Source organism: Gopherus flavomarginatus, chromosome 17 (assembly GCF_025201925.1).
Source record: "Gopherus flavomarginatus isolate rGopFla2 chromosome 17, rGopFla2.mat.asm, whole genome shotgun sequence".
NCBI lineage: Eukaryota > Metazoa > Chordata > Testudines > Testudinidae > Gopherus > Gopherus flavomarginatus.
Window position 1 is genome coordinate 26,691,397 of NC_066633.1, and position 24,129 is coordinate 26,715,525.

At 48.5% G+C, this 24,129-nt stretch overlaps 3 non-coding genes across 3 annotated transcripts; all 3 read right to left on the reverse strand.

Annotated features, from left to right (window-relative positions):
• Positions 1-1,894: 1,894 nt before the first annotated feature.
• TRNAI-UAU (transfer RNA isoleucine (anticodon UAU)) lies at positions 1,895-1,988 on the reverse strand. The gene is made up of 2 exons: positions 1,951-1,988; positions 1,895-1,930 (listed from the first exon to the last, which is right to left on the reverse strand). It is a non-coding gene; the product is annotated as a tRNA-Ile (tRNA).
• Positions 1,989-4,298: 2,310 nt separating this feature from the next.
• TRNAQ-UUG (transfer RNA glutamine (anticodon UUG)) lies at positions 4,299-4,370 on the reverse strand. The gene has a single exon. It is a non-coding gene; the product is annotated as a tRNA-Gln (tRNA).
• A 16,570-nt stretch (positions 4,371-20,940) lies between these two features.
• Positions 20,941-21,022, reverse strand: TRNAS-AGA (transfer RNA serine (anticodon AGA)). Its single transcript has one exon. It is a non-coding gene; the product is annotated as a tRNA-Ser (tRNA).
• Positions 21,023-24,129: the final 3,107 nt, after the last annotated feature.

Consider the following 24,129-nt stretch of genomic DNA (forward strand, 5'->3'; position numbering starts at 1 on the left):
TTGGTCAACTACAAGGCTAAAGGGAAAGGAGGTGGCGCCAGGTATAAAGAGTGAAACACGACACATCATAGTTATGCCCATGGTGGCTGCAAAATATTTTTATATACTTCTTCTTATCATCAGTGTATTGTTTTCTCTGGAGTCTAGGCCTTGACCAAGAAATTTGTACCTCGATAAAATAATCAACTGCCCCTGGTGAAGGCAATGGACTTGACACCCACTGGGGTGTCCTTACACAGATACAAGTACTAACAACAATGGCTGCCTTTTAACCATAGATTTTAGCCATAAATTTTAATCAGGGCAATACATTGAAACAAACCCCTGTTAAATCATTTCTCAGCCCAAGTCCTTTACCCACATTCCCTAGAGCATTGGGCCACCATGTGGACGTTTCATTTCCCTCCTCAGTTTCACACAGAGACACAATTTTCTTTGCACAAATCCGTGAACAGCAAAACCTCCCTGTGTCTCTTGTCTGAGCCAGAGCACTCGATTCCAGTGAACCCTTCTCTCCTGCAATGGTGATGGGCAGACAGAGGGGTCGTGGCACCTGCATCCCTGCCAGGGATATATTAGCTCAGCTCTTTCTTTCTGCTGCTGTTGTTAGTTCAGGAAATATCAAGGGTGTAGTGCAAGGCTGAGTTCGCACACCAACTCCCTGAAATATTTCAGTGCCCCAGAGAAATCCTGCCCCCTGCTATTGGAACGATGTGCTGGAGATTTGACTAGGAAAGAGACTGTCTGAATTGTCAGAGTGGGGAATGAACAATCTACAGCAATGTCTTTAACACAAACACACTCTAATCCTGTTCCAGCCAAAAGGGAAATGGGCAGGAACTCTCGCTGTTCAGCCAAGGACACACTTACAATGATGTGCAGCCGTGAGTGTGCTGGGGAAGCTGGTCTGAGCAAACAATATGAAGTGACAATTCAGTGAGAACAGAATTATCGTGTTGTGAAACAATTGTACATCAAGTAGTTGTGGCCGAGTGGTTAAGGCGATGGACTTGAAATCCAGTTCAGAATGTGAGTAGTGACCTCGTCTCCTTCCTGCACCTGCTCTACATTGCTTCCCAGCAGCTTCTCCCCCTGCAGAGTCACCCCAGCACTGCAGTGTGGCTGCCCAGGGTTCAGCAGGGGCCCCTGGCAAGGACAGTGGGTGCAGCTAACAGGTCAGTATGCCTAGCAGTGAGGCAGCTGTAAAAAAGCAACACTCCCCCCAGAAGTAGAGAGACAGAATTCCCCAACTTTAACATCATGATCCCCTGTAGAAAGCCACGTGAGTCAGTTGCATTTTCACAGGGAGATGCAAAAAAAACGTGACACCAAATTTTAAGTTGAGTAAATAACGTTGGGGAGATAGTTATTAACCTCATAAAAATATACAAAAGATCCCTCAACATAACACCTGAAAGCGAAATATGAACAGAGACAAACCTTGTCAGCAAAGGCTCATTTCCCAAACGGTCCTCAAAACGTTACTAATTCCCACCCCTCCTCCATAGCAGCTCTGTGCAGTGTAACTGTTCTGCAGGCAGCTTCCCATTAAATGCTGTTGTGGGACATTCCCAGGCCTGGAAATGTACCAACAACAGAATTTGAAGCCAAACCTGGCTCCCTGCACCAGGCAGGATTTGAGCATTTTGTCCCCGTTACTTTGTCTTTGTCAATAGTACAGATGCCATGGTGGGCTCTAGGCTCTGCTTGAGGGATCCTGGCACAGGGGCTGATGGGGGAGAAAGGATTGTAGATTCTGACCTGCACTCTGGAGAAGAGGTAATAATTGAATGGGGTATTTTTAACTCCTCCCCTTCTCAGTGTCCCAGGGCTGGAATTCTACATTCTTCAGGGCCAAATGAGGGGGTGATGACACTTGGGTAATGAAAACCAGTACTCCAGGTGAGGTTTGAACTCACAACCTCAGCATAGCTCCTCGCAGCACTGCCCTATAAGTACTGTGCGCTAACCAATTGCACCACTGGAACACCTGTTAATTAGTATTGTCCGAGACCCCTAGGCTGATAAAACCAAGGAGTGACCCCAAAACATTCTCTGTGGAGCTGAGAGCAGGTAGTGACAAGTGTTATACTCGGTAGGGTGGATTCTTCTTAAGGATTCCAGGCATTATTTGACCCTTTTGTTGTTCCCTGTGTAATAACAGAGCTGACTGAGACTCACTGCACAGTCTTGCTGCAGACCAACAGATCTGAAATCACTGATAACCAGGTCTAAGCATTAGTCCTGCTTTGGGACAGTGTTTCTCATGCAAGAAACTGCCAAGACTGTGCTAGCAGTGAGGCTCCCTCACTAACAGCTGAAATCAGGGAGAGCTGTGTGAAGTGCAGGGCCCCAGGGGTGCCTGAACAGGGGGGAACAACACCCCAGGACTTTTCAAAATGGGAGGGTTCTGCCTTGCCACTTTGTAATGACTGTAAGGGTGAATGATGAGGGGAGGGGATGGAGAGCAGTGAGCGGGAGGAGGGGTCTTGGGGGAAGAGGCAGCGTAGGAGCGGGGCCTTGGGGAGAAGGGGGGGCATGGGCGTGGCCTTGAGTGGAAGGGGTGGGGCTACTGTTTGGGCTCTGGTGGCCGCCACTTTCAGGCAGGGCTGCCCGGGGGGGGGCAAGTGGGGCAATTTGCCCTGGACCCTGGGCCCCGCAGGGGCCCTGCAAGCCCTGGCCGAGGATTCCTTCCCTGGCTAGAGGCGCCTTTTTAAATTTTACTCACCCGGCAGCGGTCCGGGTCTTTGGATGCAATTCCGCGGCGGGTCCTTCAGTGCTGCCGAAGACACAGAGCGAGTGAAGGACCCGCTGCCACTGAAGACTCGGACGCCACCCAATGAGTACAAGAGCCACCGGGGGTGGACCCTTTTTTTATGTCCACTACCTCGCTTTGCCCCAGGACCCCAAATCCTCTGGGTGGCCCTGCTTTTAGGGAGCCTGTTCCACTCCTGGTGGGACCACAAGACGTCCCAGAGCAGAGAGGGTGGCCAGGAGAGCAGTGACAAGGTGGAATGGCAAGTGACTGGCAATGTGGCCAGACAGCAGAAGGAGAAAGGGGCTTTCCCCCCGGGAGGTGAGAGGTGAACTCTGGGTTTTCATTGACCCAGGACAGTAGCTGTGGGTGAGGTGCAGTGAAGGGAGGGGCACATCCACAGAGCTTTTGGTGTCTGGATTTAAGAGCCCGGGCCAAAAGGCCACTGCCCAGCACACTGTGGGGCAGGTGTTTTGCTCATAGTGTTGTGTTATGAATCCTCATTGTGGTGTTTTCTCAAGTTAATACAAGGTGAGTTTCCTCCTTTTTCTTAAAGTTTCTTTTCTACACTCAGTGGTTGTGAATGGGGAAAGTATCGCCTCTTAGAGGCATCCAGTGGCCAGGGCTAGTTTAGCCAGGTTACTGGGTGGGAGATTAAGCAGATTGTGTGTTGTATTGTTGAAGAGGAGCCCCAAGGACCCAGACAGGGAATTGTAACTTCAACCTTCAGAGTAAGAGCCAGAGGTGCTGCCAGCTGAGCTAGCCAGGCCACCTAAACATATTAACCGCTTTCACCACAAGAGCAAACACCGGGTACTTCTGTGCTTCTCAGCAGCTGGGAAAGAGCCTCTTGGGGGAAATATCTCCTGCCCCACTGCCAAAAGGAGCCCCTTGAGTGGGAACGGTCAGAGGCCCCACCTGCTTTCCAACCACCTTGTGATGCTGGCCGCAGAACGAATGCTGGTCTGTGGGTGGCCTTCAGTGGGGGTTTGGCACGGCAGAGAGCAGGCTGGCCGGGTGTCTTTGTGGCGGTCTGCTGGCCACACATAGGCATGGTTATCTCCTCCTCTTGCCCTGCCCTCGGTTGCTCTGTGGCTTTTAAGCCTTCCCTTGGAGCTGTCAGCACCAGCCGCCTCTGCTCTAGGTGCCCAGAGCAGGAAAGGTGTGTTGGGCTCCAGCCTGGGACTCTTCCTCCCTCCTGCCTAGCCTTTACTATGAAGCCTGGCCCTGGCCCTCCTTCCTTTGAATGCCATGTGGGCAAGAGGAAGAGTGTGGCAGCTGCAGGGACCAAAGTTGTGGACATCAGATGAAGCAGTGAGAAACAACCATATGGTCAACCCACAGGGCTCTCTAGCCAGACAGTTAAGTTCTAGGACCCCAACCTATAGCAGCCAGCCCTTTGAACTGGCCAGACTAAAGATCTATCTCCAGTGGGCATCAGTCATCCAGCAGGAGGGAAAAAACTCACTCTAGTTCATCCTGAGAGAGGGGAGCCAAGCACATTAAGCTCCATGGCTTTGCAGGAAACCAGCATTGCTCCAGGAGGTCCCACTGAGATTTAAACTCAGATTCCAGGATCCAAAGTCCTGAGTGCTGCCCATTACACCATGGGACCTGCTGCCATTTCATTTTCTAGACCCCTGTGGCTCTCAGCTGGATGGTTTGTACCCTGCACTTATTGCTTCCCACTAGCAGCTTCCTCTTGCGGGACTCTCTCTCCTCCTCCATCGACTGTGGTCCTACACTATCAGATCTGCAGGTCCTGCCCTGAGTCCCCACATCCCCCTGCTTTGTCTCCATTCCCTGCAGGCCACAAAAATGTTAGGGGAGCTGCCTCTCCCTTCACTCAGTGCTCCTGCTCATATTGGCCAGCTGCAGCCTCATCTCCTGGAACTCGGCCAGCTGTCGTTTGATCCGGTCATATAGTCACATGCTGACTGGCTCCTCAGCATGGATGCTCTTGTGGAAACCCCACAGGTGACGCTGCAGGACTTGGTACTGTTGGTTTCTTTAATGTTGTGGTATTTCCCCAGCAGCTGGAACAAAGCCGCCAACAAAGCAGGGGGGGCGGTGGCAGGCTCCGGGATGGAGTTTGGGTGTGGTGCAGAATCTGGGCTGGGGGAGGGGGTTGGAGTGCAAGGGGGACAGTGGCAGGCTCTAGGAGGGATTTTGGGTGCATGAGGTGCAGGTTCTGGCCTGGAGCAGGGGGTTGGGATGTGGCACCTATCTCAGGCAGCTTCTGAAAGTGACCCACACCCCCATTTGGCACAATTCCTACATGGAGGAGGCTGGGAGAGTCCCCTGGCACCACTGCCCACAGGCACCATCCCTGCAGCTCCCATTGCCGCAGTTCCAATGGCAGAGTTGGCACTTGGGGCAGGCACAGCGTGCAAGAGACACACCCCACAGGGGCCGCAGGGACGTGCCAGATGCTTCTGGGGGTGGTGCGCCGTGTGAAGCGAGGATGGGCAGGAATCTGCTTTAGCCCCACTGTGCTGCTGGTAGTGGTGGCAGGAACCCCTGGGCCCTTTCCAATCACCCGGGGCCAGCTGCTCAGGCTTTCTGAAGGGGAAGCAAAGGGAAGCCACAAGAGTGGTCATGCACCCCCCATGAGCAGTTCTGGGGAGTCTTTTGGGAGCTCCTGGAGTAGGCAGCAGAGAGGTGCAGCCTCGCCACAGAGTCTGTTTCCCTGGAAGGGAGAGGGGGCTGCAGGGTGATATCCCACCTCTGAGCATCCAAGAGACTCTGCTACCCACTGCCATGCTGGAGCCTCCACATTTATTTATTGGCAAATAAAATTTGCAGAATTTTAAACTACTGTGCACAGAATTTTTATTGTGCAGAATCTCCTGAGGAATGAAACCGACTCAGGGAACCTCCTTGAATTGTCACTGCTTGGTTAACCACTCAGCCACCACATCAATGCAGAGAGAGTGCCAAGCCCTACTGCTATGTGGGGGTGGGGGCTGGGGTCAGGTCATACACATTCAGACTGTACGCTCCCCCAACTACAAACCGCTGCTGATTTCCCATTTAGGACATTAGCCCTTACTGACAAGGTTTGTCTGTGGTCTCTTTTTATCTCATGCTGCTAGTTAGAAGGATATTTATTTATTTATTTATTTTTCAAAAATACACAACTCCCTAAACCTTCTTTTAGCAATCAGAAGAATTTAGTGTCACCTTATTTTTGCCTGCCCCAGTAAAAAAGAAGAGGCTTTTGTGGGTTTCCTGACTCAGAGGATGAAAACAAACGTGTTGGTCCCAGGGATGGCTCTAGGCACCAGCAAAGCAAGCAGGTACTTGGGGCAGCCCATTTGCAGGGGCAGCAGCTAAGAGGGATCCAGCCTGGGAGCGGTGACCTAGAATCCTACTTTTGTCATCTCCGACTCAAAGAATACTTCCAACACACCTCTGAACAACATCCTAACCCACAGAATCCTTCCTACCAATGTTATAATAAAAAGGATTCTGCATGGACTCCTCCTGAGGGTCAAAACAACAGACTGGACTTCTACATAGATTGCTTCCGTCAACATGCACAGGCTGAAATTGTGGAAAACAGCATCACTTGCTCCATAACCTAAGCCGTACTGAACACAATGCCATCAACAGCCTCAAGAACAACGCCGACATCATAATAAAAAAGGCTGACAAAGGAGGTGCTGTCGTCACCATGAATAGGTTGGAATATGAACAAGAGGCTGCTAGGCAGCTCTCTAACTCCACATTCTACAGGCCATTACCCTCTGACCCCACTGAGAGTTACCAAAAGAAACTACACCATCTGCTCAAAAAACTCCCTGAAAAAGCACAGGAACAGATCTGTACAGACACATGGCTAGAACCCTGACCAGGTGTATTCTATTTGCTACCCAAGATCCATAAACCTGGAAATCCTGGATGCCCCATCATCTCAAGCATTGGCACTTCAACAGCAGGATTGTCTGGCTATGTGGACTCTCTCCTCAGGCCCTATGCTACCAGCACTCCTAGCTATCTTCGAGATACCACTGACTTCCTGAGGAAACTACAATCCATCGATGATCTTCCAGAAAACACCATCCTGGCCACTATGGAGGTAGAAGCCCTCTACACCAACATTCCACACAAAGATGGACTACAAGCCGTCAGGAACAGTATCCTCGATAATATCACGGCTATCCTGGTGGCTGAACTTTGTGACTTTGTCCTCCCCAAAACTATTTCACATTTGGGGACAATATATACCTTCAAGTCAGCGGCACTGCTATGGGTACCCGCATGGCTCCACAGTATGCCAACATCTTTATGACTGACTTAGAACAACGCTTCCTTAGCTCTCGTTCCCTAACGCCCCTACTCTACTTGGGCTACATTGATGACATCTTCATCATCTGGACCCATGGAAAAGAAGCCCTCAAGGAATTGCACCGTGATTTTAACAATTTCCTTCCAACCTCAACCTCAGCCTAGACCAATCCACACAAGCGGTCCATTTCCTAGACACTACTGTGCTAATAAGCGATGGTCACATAAACACCACCGTATAGCGGAAACCCACTGACCGCTATACTTACCTACATGCCTCCAGCTTCCATCCAGGACACACCACATGATCCATTGTCTATGGCCAAGCTCTAAGATACAACCGTATATGCTCCAATCCCTCAGACAGAGAGAAACACCTACAAGATCTCTATCAAGCATTCTTGAAACTACAATACCCACCACTGAAGTGAGAAAACAGATTGAAAGAGACAGAAGAGTACCCAGAAGCCACCTACTACAGGACAGGCCCAACAAAGAAAATAACTGAACACCACCAGTCATCACCTACAGCCCCCAACTAAAACCTCTCCAGCACATCATCAAAGATCTACAACCTATCCTGAAAGATGATCCCTCACTCTCACAGATCTTGGGAGACAGGCCAGTCCTCGCTTATAGACAGCTTCCCAACCTGAAGCAAATACTCACCAGCAACCGCACACCATACACCATACACACTAACCTAGAAACCTATCCTTGCAACAAAGCCCGATGCCAGCTCTATTCACATATCTATACAAGTGACACTCTCATAGGATCTAATCACATCAACCACGCCATCAGGGGCTAGTTCACCTGCACATCTACCAACGTGATATATGCCATCATGTGCCAGCAATGCCCCTCTGCCATGTACATTGGCCAAACCGGACAGTCTCTACGCAAAAGAATAAATGGACACAAATCTGACATCAGGAATCATAACATTCAAAAACCAGTGGGAGAACACTTCAACCTCTCTAACCACTCAATGATAGACTTGAAGGTGGCAATTTTGCAACAAAAAAACTTCAAAAACAGACTCCAAAGAGAGACTGCTAAACTCGAATTAATATGCAAATTAGATACAATTAACTCAGGCTTAAACAGAGACTGGGAATGGTTGGGTCATTACATTAATTGAATCTATTTCCTTATGTTAAGTTCTCCTCAAACCTTCTATAGGTCATCTTAATTATCACTTCAAAAGGTTTTTTTTCTCTCCTGCTGATGATAGCTCATCTCAATTGATAAGACTCTTCCTGTTGGTATGCATACTTCCACCTTTTCATGTTCTCTGTATGTATAAATATCGCCTGTCTGTGTGTTCCATTCTGTGCATCCGAAGAAGTGAGCTGTAGCTCAGGAAAGCTCATGCTAAAATAAATTTGTTAGGCTCTAAGGTGCCACAAGTACTGCTGTTCTTTGCGGATACAGACTAACACAGCTGCTACTCTGAAGCCTGGGAGCTGAGAACCAACAGGGAGCCTTGGGAACTATAGTTCCTTGGTTAGCTCCCTGCCTATAGAGCCAGCCCTGGAGCAGGGAAAGAACTACATTTCCCAGCATTCCCTTGGCTGCTATCAACGGGGAAGGGAGGAGAAGGGAGTATGGTAGGTGAAACCTCATGCTGCAGCTTGCTGTGAATGGAGAGCTCACTGCTAGAGCGGGGTGGCACTGTAAATGGGGAACAAATGTGCCCAATAAGTAGAAGGCTTTGGCCCAGATACCCACTTCAGAAGACATCCCCAGACTGGCCTAGGGACACTGGTGTGACCTCACCTTGCAGCCCCCAAAGAAAGAATTGGGTGGACTAACTGGACAGTGCCCCTCTCTATCTGAAGCCTAGCAAGGGAGGTATGTGGGTCCCACTAGAATTTAAAATGAAAAGTAAGGGAGGGGAGGCTCTACTGGACCTGGGCAGCTTTAGATACAGTACCAGGCACGTAGGAGGATTTCCACTTCTGAGCCATGGAAGCAGAAATTGACTTTTCCTTTCCAGATTTCACTAATATTCAGAAAGGGAATCTAGCACCTGCCTTCCAGATCTGAACACCTCAAAATTCAGGAGTGCTCAAGCTCAGTTTGGGCAGCTGGTACTTCATTTCTCCCAAAACAAATATACTGATCCACTGTAATTTCCTGTAGAAAAAGTAGGATAAAATTGAGCAAGAAATGCTTCCCAGAGGTTTTTAGGACTGGAATTGCTATTTTCAACAGCCATTGCCTTTTTGTTTGTTTAAAAGGAAGACAGTGATATTGCACTGGCAAATTCCCCATACAAACGAAGAGTGGAAGAAAGAATAATAAAGGCACCTCAACTTTTCCTCATTTATGGAGGACAGTCTTACAATATGCATCCAGATATCTTCCAATCGCACAAGCTGAAAATTGTTCCACTTTACTGCAGCTCTGTAACCATGTGGGAACCAATCCTGTCTGTGTTCTGTGCACATCCGAAATTCCTGCTGAATGACACGCCCTGGGAGCAAGTTACCAGTGACCCAGGGCTGGGGCAGAAGGAGGGTGCAGGTGGGGGGAGGAGCCCAGGGCTGGGGCAGCAGGGGGTGCAGGTGGAGGGGGCAGAGCCCAGGACTGGGGCAGCAGGGTGTGTGTGGGTGGGGGAGCACTGGTGGGGGGAGATCCCAGAGCTGGGGCAGCATGGGGTGTATGTGTGCAAGTGCCCAGGGCTGGCTTGGCAGGGGGTGCAGGTGTGGAGAGGAGAGCCCAGTGCTGGGATGGCAGGGGGGTGAGGGTTAGGGGTTAGAGCCCAGGGCTGGGGCAGCAGGGGGGTTGAGGGTCAGAGGGTAGAGCACAGGAGTGGGTTAGCAGAGGGGTGGAGGGAGGCCCAGAGCTGGGGAGGCAGGGGGTGCGGGGTTGGGGGAGTGCCCAGGGCTCGGGCAGCAGGGGGATGGGGGGACAGACAAATTTTTTTTTGCTTGGGGCAGCAAAAAACCTAGAGCCAGTCCTGCCTCCACATACCGTAAGGTAGGTAGGAGCGGATCATTATTATCCCTACTTGAAAGAGGGAGAAGCTAAGGCTGAGAAAGGAGAATTGACTTGTCTTAGGTCACACAACCAGTCAGTGGCAAAGATGGGAGTAGGACCCAAGAGCCCCAATTTTCAAACTAACCATCGAATATTGAATTTCAGACATTGAATGACCTGAGTAAAGTGCTCTCTGATGAGCTCCAGATCAACAACAGTGCACAGTAAATTATTCAGCAAGTATTTGAGGAGAACTGCAATGTTAGAGAGAATCATGAACTGCTCAGAGACCATTAATGCAGAGAAGCAGCAAAATTCATCAAACATATAAGTGGTTATGACTTATTTACTTGGTCTTCAAAGAGAACAACAAGGACCTGAGTCTCCTCCCTGTAAATAAGCCCCTGCTCAGCCAATCAGGGTAGAGACTGAGGATGAGAGGCTGAGGGTTCTCACCAGAGAGCCCAAAGGATGGCCAGGTCACTGGTGGGGATCACTGCCCAAACACTATTTCAGCCCCTTATTTTTGGGTGGACCTCCCATAGTGGGAGCTGCCGAGCACTCCCCCGCGCACGCACGCACGCACGCACGCACGCACACACTCACACACACACACCAGAAGCAAGAGAAGAAGAGAAAGGAGGGAGAGAGGGATGGAGGAAAAGGTGAAACAAAAAGGACAAACCTTAATGTCCCCTGTGTTTCTGAGGGACAAAATCCCAGGTGCAGAATAAAATTCTGCCACCTTAAGCTCGTGTTTTCCATGCCTAGAATTCATCTGTCACCAGATGGATCAGACTGAACAGGTTTTAAACCTCGAGGAGGCTCTTACCTTCTAAACAGGGATGGCTGTTTTCTAGTAAAATCAGGAAAAGGGAAGGAGAAAACTCAAAAGAGATTCCTCCTGGTGCTCACGTACCTGAACCGAAATACTCTCTCAGTCCTCAAAGAGAGACCTGGAGATGGAGACTTGCTGAAGCAAAGCCACAGGGGTCTCTGAGGTTTCCCTGGCCCCTCGCCCCTCTCCTGCCTGGCTGATGTCAGCATCTCTCTATGAGGTCACCACCTCCCTACCACCTTTGACCAATAATCTGAGGTCCTGCAAAAGGCCTTTGTGATGTCACTGCCACACCCCTCCCTTGCTGTGCTAATGTCCTGCCCCTGGCCAGGCACTTTGGAGTTTTGAGCTACTCCCTGTGGATCACCCCACTCAAAGAACATTCATTCTAGGCAGCAAGCCGGCTAGACAGTAAAACATCAGACGCTGCTCCCAATGCTACACTCAGTTTTTCAGAAATTAGTCGACTTTATGGCCAGAAGAGACCATTAGAGCATCTAATCTGACCCCCTGCATATCACAGGCCTTCTGTATGACACAAGAGCTACTTTTGGGGCAAACACATTTCAGAAAGGCATCTAGTCTTCATTGAATGACATCAGGAGATGGCGAATCCACCACTTTCCTTGGTAGCTTGTTCCTGTGGTGAAACATCCTCGCTGTTGATTATTTGTGCCTTAAGTGTAATATGAATTTGTCTCTTTTCACCTTCCAGCCATCGGGTCTTGTTATGCTTTTCTCTGCTAGATCAAAGAGCCCTTTAATAGCCAATCTTTTCTCTCCATTAAGGCACTTCAATGAAGTCACCTTTCAATCTTCTTTTGATAAGCTAAACAGGTCGAGCTCTTTCAATAGCTCACTAGAAGGCATTTTTCTCCAGCCCTCAGAACATTTGGTGGCTCTTTGCTTCCCGAGCTCCAATTTCACAACATCTTTTTCAAATGAAGAAACCAAAACTGGAGGCAGTATTCCAATATCAGTCTCACTGATGTCGTGTCACCTCCTGTGACGTTATTGACATAATGTGTAACTCTGTAGATCACCGTTGCGATCACTGTTCTATATTTGCAGCCAATATTGTAGAAAGGTTGTCATGTAAGGGGTGTATGGAGAGGTTCTGATTGGCTGATTAGAATTATGCTATCTCTATATGTGTATCATTTTTGTAGTTGACGTTATGAATATTGGCTCTATGCTGTGTGTTTTTCAAACTTGTGCTATGCTTCTGGGGAACACCTCAGCCGGACAAGTTGATGTCAGTTCTGCCTAACTTGCTTGATGGCTCATTAAGGACCATGAGCTGTACAACTGACCCATTGAAAGAAGGCAGATATCCCTTGTGACTTAGCAAGATATGCAGGGACTTGCCTCTGGACAGAAATCTAAGGTTTTTCTATGCCACATGCTGGATAGAGTGTCCTTGAGACAAAGAAAGCAAAGATCACATGGCAAGAGATTATAAAAGTCTGATGCTTTGTCTCCAATCGTGCTTCATACCTCTGGAAGGACTTTGCTACAAACTGAAGCTCTCTACAAAGGACTGAATGACCCATCCCAGCTGTGGATGGACTTCAGAGACTTGATTTGAACCTGTAGAGTTTGCAGAGGAAGCTGTGCAGCTCTGTCCACAATGGCTGAGAAACGTCAGGTAATTGTTGCCTTCTGTAACTTCCACGGGAGCCCAGCACAGACAATCTGGAGAATGCGGCGGAAGCTATGCAGCTCTGTTCGCCCCAGAGCCCCACGGGGAGAATCTAGAGAAAGGGGAGTCATTCTTCACCTGCGCTCCCAGAAGAGCTGCTAGGACTCCTTCCTTTTCTACCCTCCGCCTCCCAGCAAGAAATGTTATCAAGGACCAGCGTTAGGGGAACTGGTGCCCTGGGCAAAACGTGTACTTAGGCACTTCCCCATCACCCCTGGATGATCCCCCTCCCCCTTTACCGCTAGCTCCTGCACTCCCAACCCTTGTGCCTCCTTCACCCCAACTCCTGCCCCCTCCTGTGCCCTAACCACTACGCTGTGTCCCCTTTGCCCTTAACTCCCACACTTCCCTCCTGTGCCACCAGCCATTGCCCCTCTCCTGCATCCCCTTCACCCCTAACCTCTGCACCCCCTTCTGCACCCACGTGAGGACACCGACCTGTGTGCATGGAGCAGCTGGCATTGCTGCCCGCACCTCCATGGAACGCTGCTCCTCTGGCCACCTCTAGGGGCTGTGGAGGCGAGAAGCGACATCATCCGAGCTCCCTGCATCCAGGTCACATTCCTCAGCCAGGCTGCATAAGGGGAGGGCAGAGAGCAGCGCTTCTGATGCTCCCCTCACAGCACAGCCCAGGTGGGGAAAGTGACCAGGACGCATGGAGCACATAGTGTTGCTCCTCGCTCCCCACAACCCTCTATGGGGCCACGGAGGAGCATTGCAGGAGGGGAGAGCAGGGAGCACCTTTGCAGTGGCACATGGTGCCCTTTGACCCCCTGGAGCCCTGGGCGGCTGCCAGGGGGCCCCATCCCTAAGGCCGGCCAGGCTCCCCAGCACAAACAGCAGACAACACAGGGAGACTGGCCACACACTGAGCAGTAGTAGCCTGGGCGGCTCGTAATAAGGCTCGGGGGGTGGGACTCAGCCTCTAGAAACCTTGCAGTCGCCAAGGGGGCAGTGGGGCCCATGACTAGGTGCCCTGGCCAAATTGGGCCCCCCTGGAAAAGTGCTGCCCCATGTCAGCCCCAGGGCTGGGGGAGCTCCCTACTCCCTGCTATGGCCCTGGGAGCTGCAGCAGGGGCACAGAGCTTCTCTGGTCTCAGTGCCACAGTGGTGCAGTGGTAAAGGAGTGCTAGGGTGGGGCCAGTGGGGGAAGGGGTGGAACAGAGGTGACTTAGTGGGTGGGGCCATGAGTGGAAGGTGTAGAACGGGGACAGATCCACAGACAATAGTAGGGGGTATGATTCTGGTGCTGGAGTCACTGCACTTGTTCTCCCTTTCCCTGGGCTTTGGCATCACTAACCCCTGATTAGCGAGTAGGCTTCAGTGCTCCCCAAAATGCGGGGTGGGACTCCTAGGAGGACACAGATGAACATTCATGGGGGCACCTCAGGGCCCGAGCCAGTCCCCATGGAGGGAGCTGCACTGAGCCCCACTCTGTCCCAGCTTTTCCTCAGCCTGGGCCTCTGGCTCGCAGCTCAGCCTTGACCCCCTTCACCCTTGTCTGCACCCCTCTCCACAGCAAGCAACAGCCCCACTCCCAGCCCCGGTTTTCGATTGTGGCTTCTGAGGGGCCACAGACATGGATAAGAGGGCACAGTGTGTAATGTTTGGGGACCACTGGTTTAGGATGATGTCCTCAATCACTTCTATACAGTCCAATAAAAGCTATTCCTCGCCCACCTACCCCTCCATCAGGACCCACTAGGTATGTTCTGCTGCCCTTCACTCATACAGGAAGGATAATAACATTTCATACCACTCAGTGCTAAAGTGATTTGTAACCCTGCCACCAGCCAAAACTGGTCATTTTGAGGGAAGCGGCCCCATGATGCTGCATAGCTAGGCTAGAGTAGGTGTGTCTATGCAAACACGAATCTGTTCCTGAAGTCCTTTCCCACAGCTGCCTCACTAGATGTCGATGGGGGAAGCTTATTCAGCCCCTGCTTCTGCTTAGTATTTAAAAACTCCATATTGTCCCTATCACTGCTGGCCTTAGATTTCTCCTACTGTCTGTTTTTTAGCAGGTCAGATGAGGTGGCCGAGAGGTTAAGGTGATGGGCTGCTAATCCATTGTGCTTTGCATGCATGGGTTCAAATCCCATTGTCGTCAGATGTGTTTAGTCTTCATCCCTCCTTTATAGACAACCATCTCCCCTTTGGTGTAATGACAGATCAAACAAAAACTTTCTCAGAAACTCAGACAACCTTCCCCCTCCCCTGCTTTAAATAAAATGTCTAAATTTCATATTTCTAAAAATAAAATTCTCTAGTTCTGTATTTCTTAGTTTTTATCTCAAAAGGTAACATCCTCATAATCTCCCCCAAACACCCTGGGACCTCCTCAAATTATAAATATACTCCATTTCTCAGCAAGGCCACGACAGTGACCCACAGCTAGAATGTCTAGGGCAAACTGTCCTGAAGAAGGCAACTCAAACATTTTCTCCCTGCTTCCCTTGGCAAGGTCTGACTGGGAAAAGAAAATTCCCCAAACTGAAAATTTTCTGCTGAAAAACCAATACTAGTATGTTTGAGAACTTTGATTTGAATGTATTATTGTTATTCTCTTCTGATTTATCTCATTTCAGTCTTTGTCAACCAGATGTGTTTCCAGCTGTTGAGTTGTGGGGGAGAGAGGCCAATTCATAATGTCTCTACTTCCCTTTCATAGTTTCTTCCAACTTGCTAGGAAGTACCTTTGCTACAACATGAGTCAAGCACTGTCCATTGTCTCTGTGCTATCTCGGAGAAGTCTGCATTGTACATGGTTCCTGGGATAGTCCTTGGGACTGTAGCCACCTTTAATGGGCCAGCAGGGAGTCTGGCTCCTCCATTTTTGCACCTGAAAGGCTGGTGGGGGGCATTTCCCAACCTCATAACATATTTCTGTAATGCACACAGAGCAAACTTCATCACTTCTGAAATCAATGTGAGCACATAGAATGCAAGAAGACATTAATGTTCAATAGATGAACAGTTCAAGATTTTTAAAATGATACCTCACCAGGCAGACTTTGATCAAAACGTATCATCACTATATGAGAGTTGTGAATATGTGGCTTGCAGGGTGCTGCTTTTAGCACAGCTTGTCATTTCTGGGCTTACATTGCAATGGGAGCGTACCCTTAGAGTCCATCTCTCCCGGGATAAAGATGGCAGGATGGCTGGCCTGGGTCATCTGACTTGGGCTCATTATGCTAAGGCTGAGAGGCTAAAAACTGTGGTGCAGATATTTGTGTTCACACTGAACCCTGGGTTCAGAAACCCTTACCCCTCGTGGGGTCTCAGAGGTTGGGCTCAAGTCCATATGTCTGCACTGTCATTTTATAGTCTTGCAGTCCCAGCCCCATAAGCCTGAGTCAGCTGACCTGAGCTTTGAGAGAACTGCCCTGGGTGTGTTAATCAGAGTGTAGACATAATGTTAGGGTACGTCTCCAGTGCAATGAAACACCCAGGGCAGGCCTGTGTTGGAGTAATCAGGGTAATGTGGCTTGGGCTGTAAAGTTGCAGTGTACGTGTCTGGGCTCAGGCTCAGTACCCTGCTCTAGGAACCCAGAAGGTTGGGAGGGAGTTTAGCAAGTGGAAATGGTAAAACCGCAGGGAAGTATTACCCTGGAGTCATGGCAGTTCTCCATTGGTCTGTCTGCTTTTGGGGCAGGGATAATAACTCTCAGTGGTGCCTTGTTGAGTGGCTTTTGGGGCACCTGCTCTTGGCTGCTGTCAGAAGACAAGATTCAGAGCTAGATGGTCCTTTGGTCTAGCCCAGTGTAGTTTTTCTTATGGTTTAAATTACACTCCAGGCACTGATAATAGAGTTACTGAAAGTTTAGGAGTTAGCAGCTGGTAGGTCATGGATGACCCTCCGCCCCTGAGGCTGGGGCTGGGGCTGGGGCAGGGGCAGGTCTGGGCTCTCACACCAAATGCTCTTTGTGGCTGCCAGAATCTGTGGGCTGCTCATTTAGGTTACACTGAGTGTTAAGTCCTGCTTTGTGCACCGTGTATGAGAATGAAAATCCTAAACCGCCCTTTGAAATAACGAATGTAGCAGGACGTGTTATTGTCCCTGCCCCAAAGCAGACAGACCAATGGAGAAATGCCATTGAGTCCAGGGTAATACTTCACTGCGGTTTTACCTTTTTTGCTTGCTAAACTCCCTTGCAACTTTGAGGGGGCCCAGAGCCCAGTATTGGAAGCACCTGACCTTTCTTTCTTCTCTTGCTCTTTGTCAGCAAGGGGAAGAAAAAGAAGCTCTCCTTCAAGCTGGAGTCAGAAGGGCGACGTCAGGATGACTTCTTGAGTGCTGGCTCCAGTCATTTGCTCTACCAGCTGACCTATCGAAGGGCTGCCACCTCTCTCTCCAGGTTTGCCCATTGGTGTGTTCAGAATGGAGAGGGGTAACTAGTGGTGTTCCCCAATGGTCAGTCCTAGGACCAATCTTATGCAATTTATTCATAAATGATCTGGAGAAAGGGGTAAACAGGGAGGTGGCAAAGTTTGCAGATGATACTAAACTGCTCAAGATAGTTAAGACCAAAGCAGACAGTGAAGAACTTCAGAGAGGTCTCACAAAACTGTGATTGGGCAACAAAGTGGCAAATTAAATTTAATGAGGATAAATGTTAAGTAATGCACACTGGAAAAAATACCCTCAACTATACATACAATATGATGGAGGCTAATTTAGCTACAAATAATCAGGAAAGAGATCTTGGAGTCATCATGGATAGTTCACTGAAGACTACCATGCAGAGTGCAGCAGCAGTCAAAAGAGCAAACAGGATGTTAGGAATCATTAAAAAAAGGAGACTAAGATAGAGAATATCTTACTGCCTTTATATAAATCCATGGTACACCCACATCTTGAATACTGTGTACAGATGTGGTCTCCTCTTTTCAAAAAAGATATACTGGCATTAGAAAAGGTTCAGAGAAGGGCAACTAAATGATTAGGGGTTTGGAATGGGTTCCATATGAGGAGAGATTAAAGAGACTAGAAATTTTCAGCTTGGAAAAGAGAAGACTAAGAGGGAATATGATAAAGGTATATAAAATCACGAGTGGTGTGGAGAAAGTGAATAAGGAAAAGTTATTTACTTGATCCCATAATATGAGACCTAAGGGCCACCAAATTAAATTAATAGGCAGCAGGTTTAAAACAAATAAAAGGAAGTTCTTCTTCACACAGTGCACAGTCAACTTGTGGAACTCCTTACCTGAGGAGGTTGTGAAGGCTGGGACTATAACAATGTTTAAAAGGGAACTGGATAAATTCATGGTAGCTAGGTCCATAAATGGCTATTAGCCAGGAAGGGTAAAAAATGGTGTCCCTAGCCTCTGTTCATCAGAGGATGGAGATGGATGGCAGGAGAGAGATCACTTGATCACTGCCTATTAGCTTCACTCCCTCTGGGGCACCCGGTATTGACCACTGTTGGTAAACAGATACTGGGCTAGATGGACCTTTGGTCTGACCCGGTATGGCCGTTCTTATGTTCTTATAGGGCACCTTCTACACGGCGATTGGGCAGTTGACTGACTTTAAATCTAGCTAGCTCTGTTGGTAGAGCATGATGCTCTTAATCCCACCATCATAAATTCAAGCCCCATGGTGGGTGGTAGCAACAGCCCTTAGGTGTCACTCTTCTGCTAATAGTCACAGATCAAAATGAAACAAACTCTCTACGCTCTTTGGCAGGTCATGTTTCTTCTTCTCTCTGAGCTTCACTAGAACATGAAGAGAGAACAAACTGACATTTGCATCCTCTGTTAAAAGAGTATTTTCTCCTCTTCCATTGTACCCCAGGCAAGAAGAGGGGATAATAACCAGTTAACGGATGATTGCAGAAGGAAAAGTTTGGTCTTTATAAATAGGACAATGATCATTTGGTCTCCATGTCCACTGATGGTAGGACAAGAAGTAATGGGCTTAATCTGCAACCAGAGAGATTCACGTTAGATATTGGGAACAGCTTTCTAATTCTGAGGGTAGTTAAGCTCTGGAATAGGCTCCCAAGGGTGTCTGTGGAGTCTCTATCCTAGGAGGCTTTTAAGAACAGGTTGAACAAACCTCTGTCAAGGATACTCTGCATATACTTGGTCCCATAGACAACCTGCTCTGGCTCTGGTTCCCTCCTTCTGCTCCCTGCCTGGACCGACTGCTGTGGGCACTTGATCCCACATGCCCCCAATGCATCGTCTCTGCTTGGCTCTGCTTCAGCAGTGAGGGCTGGATTTCCTGATCTCTCCAGGGCCCTTCCAGCCGTACAGCTCTATAATTCGATGCCATCGCAATACAATATAAACAACAACAAAAGTGGAAACTCCCCAATCTAACATCTAACAATTCAGCGTGAACTGACATTCCACAGCACAAAGTGACAAAACTTAGGAGTGCAAAGCCCGACAATTCAGCACCATGCAAATGAACGCCCCATGGGGCAAAATGACACACTGCAAAAGAGCTCAGCTCAAACCAGTGCAACACAAGCCAGTGCAAAACCATACAACACGAAACAATGCATCAGAGTGCAAAGTGACACTGTGCAAAACAGCTCAGCGTGGAACAACGACACAGTACAAACCCACACAACAGAATCATATAGAAAGGTAGGGTAGGGAGGGACTCTGAGAGTCAGGACCAAGTCTCCCTAGGCTGTCCCTGGCAGGTGTTTGAAAAACAAAGAAACAAAGGGCACCACAAACTTATGTTTTTTGGATGAGCAAAGAAAAGGGAGTAACATTGTCCCCCTCAGGTAGCCGCTGTTCAATTCCAGGTCAGAAAACAAAACTCTTCTGCAAGAATATCCAAAAAATCTTGTGTTTCACTTTACTTCATCAGTACAGTTGTGTGGCAATTAAATGATGACTCTAAAGTTTCACAAAAGTGTGGGAAATATGGATGTATCTGAGGAAATGGCTTGGAATGAAGGAAGACAAAAACTGATGGGTCGAGAGAACAGGCCCTGTTTCCCCCTGGTTTGGAACTTCTCTCACAACTACTGGAAGAGAAAAGCTAAGCAAATGGTGTTCTATTGTTGCAAAGGAGATTAAAGTGAGGCCATTTTCTGCAGAGAGAATTAAATGGTCATGTCAGGAGTGGGATTTGAAACCATATCTCCATGCAGAGACCAAAACACCCAATGGACTGGAAAAAAAGATACTTTTAGCTAGCACTTTAGACCAGTCCACCATCCTGATACTACAAAGAATGTGACTTATCAACCCTAGTTTTCATTAATAGTTGATGAACTCTTTAGGGAGGTCAAGATGGCACATCTCTTTCAACTCCTAGAGACCTTCTACAGCACAGCTGATTTTTAGACACACTCACCCAGACCTAAAGTTACATGTTTCCTGGAGCTCCATGAGTTCTGCGGTGTTGGAATCTCCCTGTTCACTTTTTAAGTGAACAAAAGATGGGTGCTGGCATTCTAAGAGAGTAATGGTGAACCTCAAAATCCTGCCCTGTGCGCCAGCCAGTTAAGCAACCAGCACCCACAACCTCTACTATGATAGCATCCTGTCTGGGAACAACTCACTTACCAACAGCTGGAGTGTGAAATCCTCATTTCTTTGTTGTTCTGTCATTGTAGCCCCCGCTTTCCTATTGCTTGTCTGTATAATCTCTGTCTGGTTCTGTAACTGTTTCTGTCTGCTGTATAATTAATTTGTTTTGTGTAAACCAGTTAAGGTGGTGGGGTATAATTGGTTAGAGAATCATATTACAGTATGTTAGGATTAGTCAGTAAAATGATTGGTTAAGGCACAGCTAAGCAGAACTCAAGTTTTACTATATAGTCTGCAGTCAATCAGGAAGTAAGGGGGGGAATGCGAATGGGAATTGGGGTAGGGGAATTGGAATTATGTTTTGCTAAGGGGGGGAATAGGGACAGGGAAGGGGAATGGGGTCACAGGCAAGCCTCTGTGGTGTCAGTGCTGGGAAGGGGGATACTGAGGAAGGAAACTGGAATCATTGCTTGCTGGAAGTTTACCCCAATAAACATTGAATTGTTTGCACCTTTGAGCTTCATGCATTGCTGCTCTCTGGTCACGTGAGAAGGACCAGGGAATGGGAAGGTGATGGGATAAACCCTCTAACTAGTACGTCTTTCAGGGTGTGAAACCCCCCAGAGCCAGTATAATTAAGCTGACCTAAGCCATGGTTAGATAGTGCTAAATGAAAGGAAAGATTGTTTTGCCAATGCAGCTATTACAGGGACGGAAAACCCTTCTGGCCCCTGTAGCAACTGTATACTACACACTGCTACAGCAGTATTTTAAGAATAGCCAGCCTCAGAGGGCAACAGGATCTGGTTCCATGGATGCTCAGGCACGAAGACAGCAGCAATGACAATACACTAATACTTCCGTAGTTGACAGGATTCAAAGCTGCGTGGGGAGACCCCAATGGATTTCTAATCCATCACCTTAACCACTCGGCCACAACTACTTGATAGACAGGTGCTACCCTACACGATGTTTCTGTTCTCACAGAATTGTCACTTCAAATGGCTCAGACCAACTCCCCCAGCACACTCACTGCTGTGCATTAGTGTAAGTGTGTCCATGGGGAACAGCAAGAGTTCCTGCCCATTTCCCTTCCAGCTGGAGCATGATTAGTGTGTTTGTGGCTAACGACATTGCTATAGAATGTTGTTCATTCCTCACACTGACAATTCAGACAGTCCCTTTCCTATTCAAATCTCCACCACATCATTCCAATAGCCGGGGGCAGGATTTCTCTGGGGCACTGAAATGTTTCAGGGGATCGGTGTGTGAGCTCAGCCTTGCATTCCATCCCTGATGTTTCATGGACTAACAACAGCAGCAGAAAGAAAGAGCCGAGCCAATATCTTCCTGGCAGGGATGCAGGTGACCACGTCCCCTCTGTCTGACCATTGCCATTGCAGGAGAGAAGGGTTCACTGCAATCGAATGCCCTGGCTCAGACAAGAGACACAGGGAGGTTTTACTGTTATTGGATCTGTGCAAAGGAAATTGTGCCTCTATATGAAATTGAGGAGGGAAATGAAACGTCCACATGGTGGCCCAGTGCCTTAAGGAATGTGGGCGATGTACTCTGGCTGAGAAATGATTTAAAAGGAATTTGTATCAATGTATTGCCCTGATTAAAAGCTATGGCTGTAAGGTGCCACTGTTGTTAGTACTTGAACCTGCGTGGAGACACCCGAGTGGGTGTCAAGTCCATTACCTTAACGAGGGGTAGTTGATTATTTTGTCAAGATCCAAATTTCTTGGTCAAGATCTAGTCAATGTCTAGATGACAGAGAAAATAATACACTGATGATAATAAGAAGAATTTAGTAATATTTACAGTTGCTATGGGCATAACTATGATGATCGTTTCATGTTTCACTCTCTATATCTGACACCACCATCACCTTTCCCTTTAGCCTTGTAGTTTACCAAGGGTAAAACTAAACATCTCTTCAGATACAAGGGAGTGTTTGTGTTCTCTCCTGCTAGCTACACAGAGGCTTGATGTAGCTGCTTTCAGTCCTCCGGCTCTGCTGGGATAAGAAACATTTCAGGGTGTCACTGAACTGAAGGAGGGAGATCATTTTTTGACAGATGACGCCTCCTCTTAAAGGTGTTTCTCTGGCTGGCAGCCCTGGTTCCCAGGTGTCTCCTGAGGGAAGAAAGTTTCTGTGCAAAATACTAAAACTTTTAACAGAGAGGAGGGAAAGGTGATGGCCATATGGTGGGGCCAGTGTGTATGACAACGTGATTCTTTTATGTGGGATGACTCTGAACATTGACTGATCTCCACTCCCTTGGATTTGAAGAGATGTTTAGTTGTGCACTTAGGAACCTATAAGACTGAAGCAATTTTATGGGTGGTGACACTACGATGGAAGGGTTTTTTAATGTTGTAGAAGTTGTTAAAAACACTTAGCTTAAACTGGAACTGCTTGTTATTAAAGGCTGGTTTCCCCACGTCAGTTCCATAAGCTCTCCTAGAAACACCCTGGGTTCTCTCCTGCCTCGGTGGGAACTAGAGGGAATCGTCCCCTGCTGCCCTTTGCTCTAGGCTGATTTTTCTGGGGAGGGGATGTGGAATTGATTTGTTCGCTGTTGAGAAGGGAGCCGGGCCAGTTCTCAGGGATCCAGAACTCCCAGCATCTTCCCAGCCCAACCCAGGCTGCTGCCCCGTCCCAGTCTCTGTTCCTCTGGGAGCCCTCCATGTTTGACTCTAGAGCAGGCTGGGAGCAGCAGCTGAGGCAGAGGACAGCCTGGGCCAGGCAGATAAGGAGTTTAGCAAGCAAAAAATGTAAAATGGCAGTGGAGTATTACCTTGGACTTGACGGCATTTCTCCATTGGTCTGTCTGCCTTGGGGCAGGGACAATTACACGCCCTGCTGCATTTCTTATTTCAAGAGGCAGTTTAGGATTTTCATTCTCACACACAGTGCACAAAGCAGGACTCAACCTTTGGCATAAACTAAACAAGCTGCTCACAGATTCTGACAGCCACAATGAGTATTTGGGTGAGAGCTCAGACCTGCCCCTGTCCCAGAGGGAGAGTGTCATCTGTGTGGGGACTGGACCACTGACCTACCCGCTCCTAACTCCCAAACTTTCAGTAACTCTATTATCAGTACCTGTGAGTGTTATTTAAACCATAAGAAAAACCACACTGGGCTAGACCAAAGGCCCATCTAGCTCTGAATCTTGTCTTCTGACAGTAGCCAAAAACAGGTGCCCCAACAACCAGTCAGCAAGACACCACTCGGAGTGGAACCCAGGATCTCCTGTTTACGAAACAGATGTTTTAGCCAGCTAACCCATGGTGCCTGTGGGTAGCTAAAATACAGTGTCTGCCCACACCTGACTCACTGCCATCACCACCAGGGCCTGACAAGCTTTGCTTGTATTTGGATTCTGCAAAGCAGAGGAGCAGGTGACGTTTTCCTTACAAGTTGTGTGTGAGTGAATCTTTGGCCAGGTCTGCACTACAAAGTTGTTTCAGCAGAATTATGTTGCTCAGGTGTGTGAAAAACACACAACGCTACCTCAGTCGGCAGCTTGTGGCAGGTGTACACACTGCAATGCCACATCTAGCTACAAAACTGCCCTGTTTTGCTGACAAAATAAAACAAGTTTGATGAGAGGTCTAGAGCTTTTTGAAGCAAACTTGAAGTGACAGACTAGACACTGCTGTTCATTATATCACCATAACTGGCCTCCTCCAGTATCCCACAATGGTCACCATGAACTCGCCTACCCTGCGTTCCTGCTACAGAGCCATGGGCCCCTCCCCTTTCATAGCTCCAGAAAGTTCTGACAGCTGAGCCAGCTGCTCTGCTCTGGCAGCCAGGAGCAAATCACTGCCGTGGATGCTGCTCTCTCCCGCACCACGAACACAGAGCAGGGTGGCGGGAGCTTCCTTACAGTGTGGGGGGCCACTGGCATCCGAACTGTGACATGTCCAGGACACCCCTTCCCTCGAGGAGGCTCTTACCTTCTAAACAGGGACGGCTGTTTTCTAGTAAAATCAGGAAAAGGGAAGGAGAAAACTCGAAAGAAGTTCCTCCTG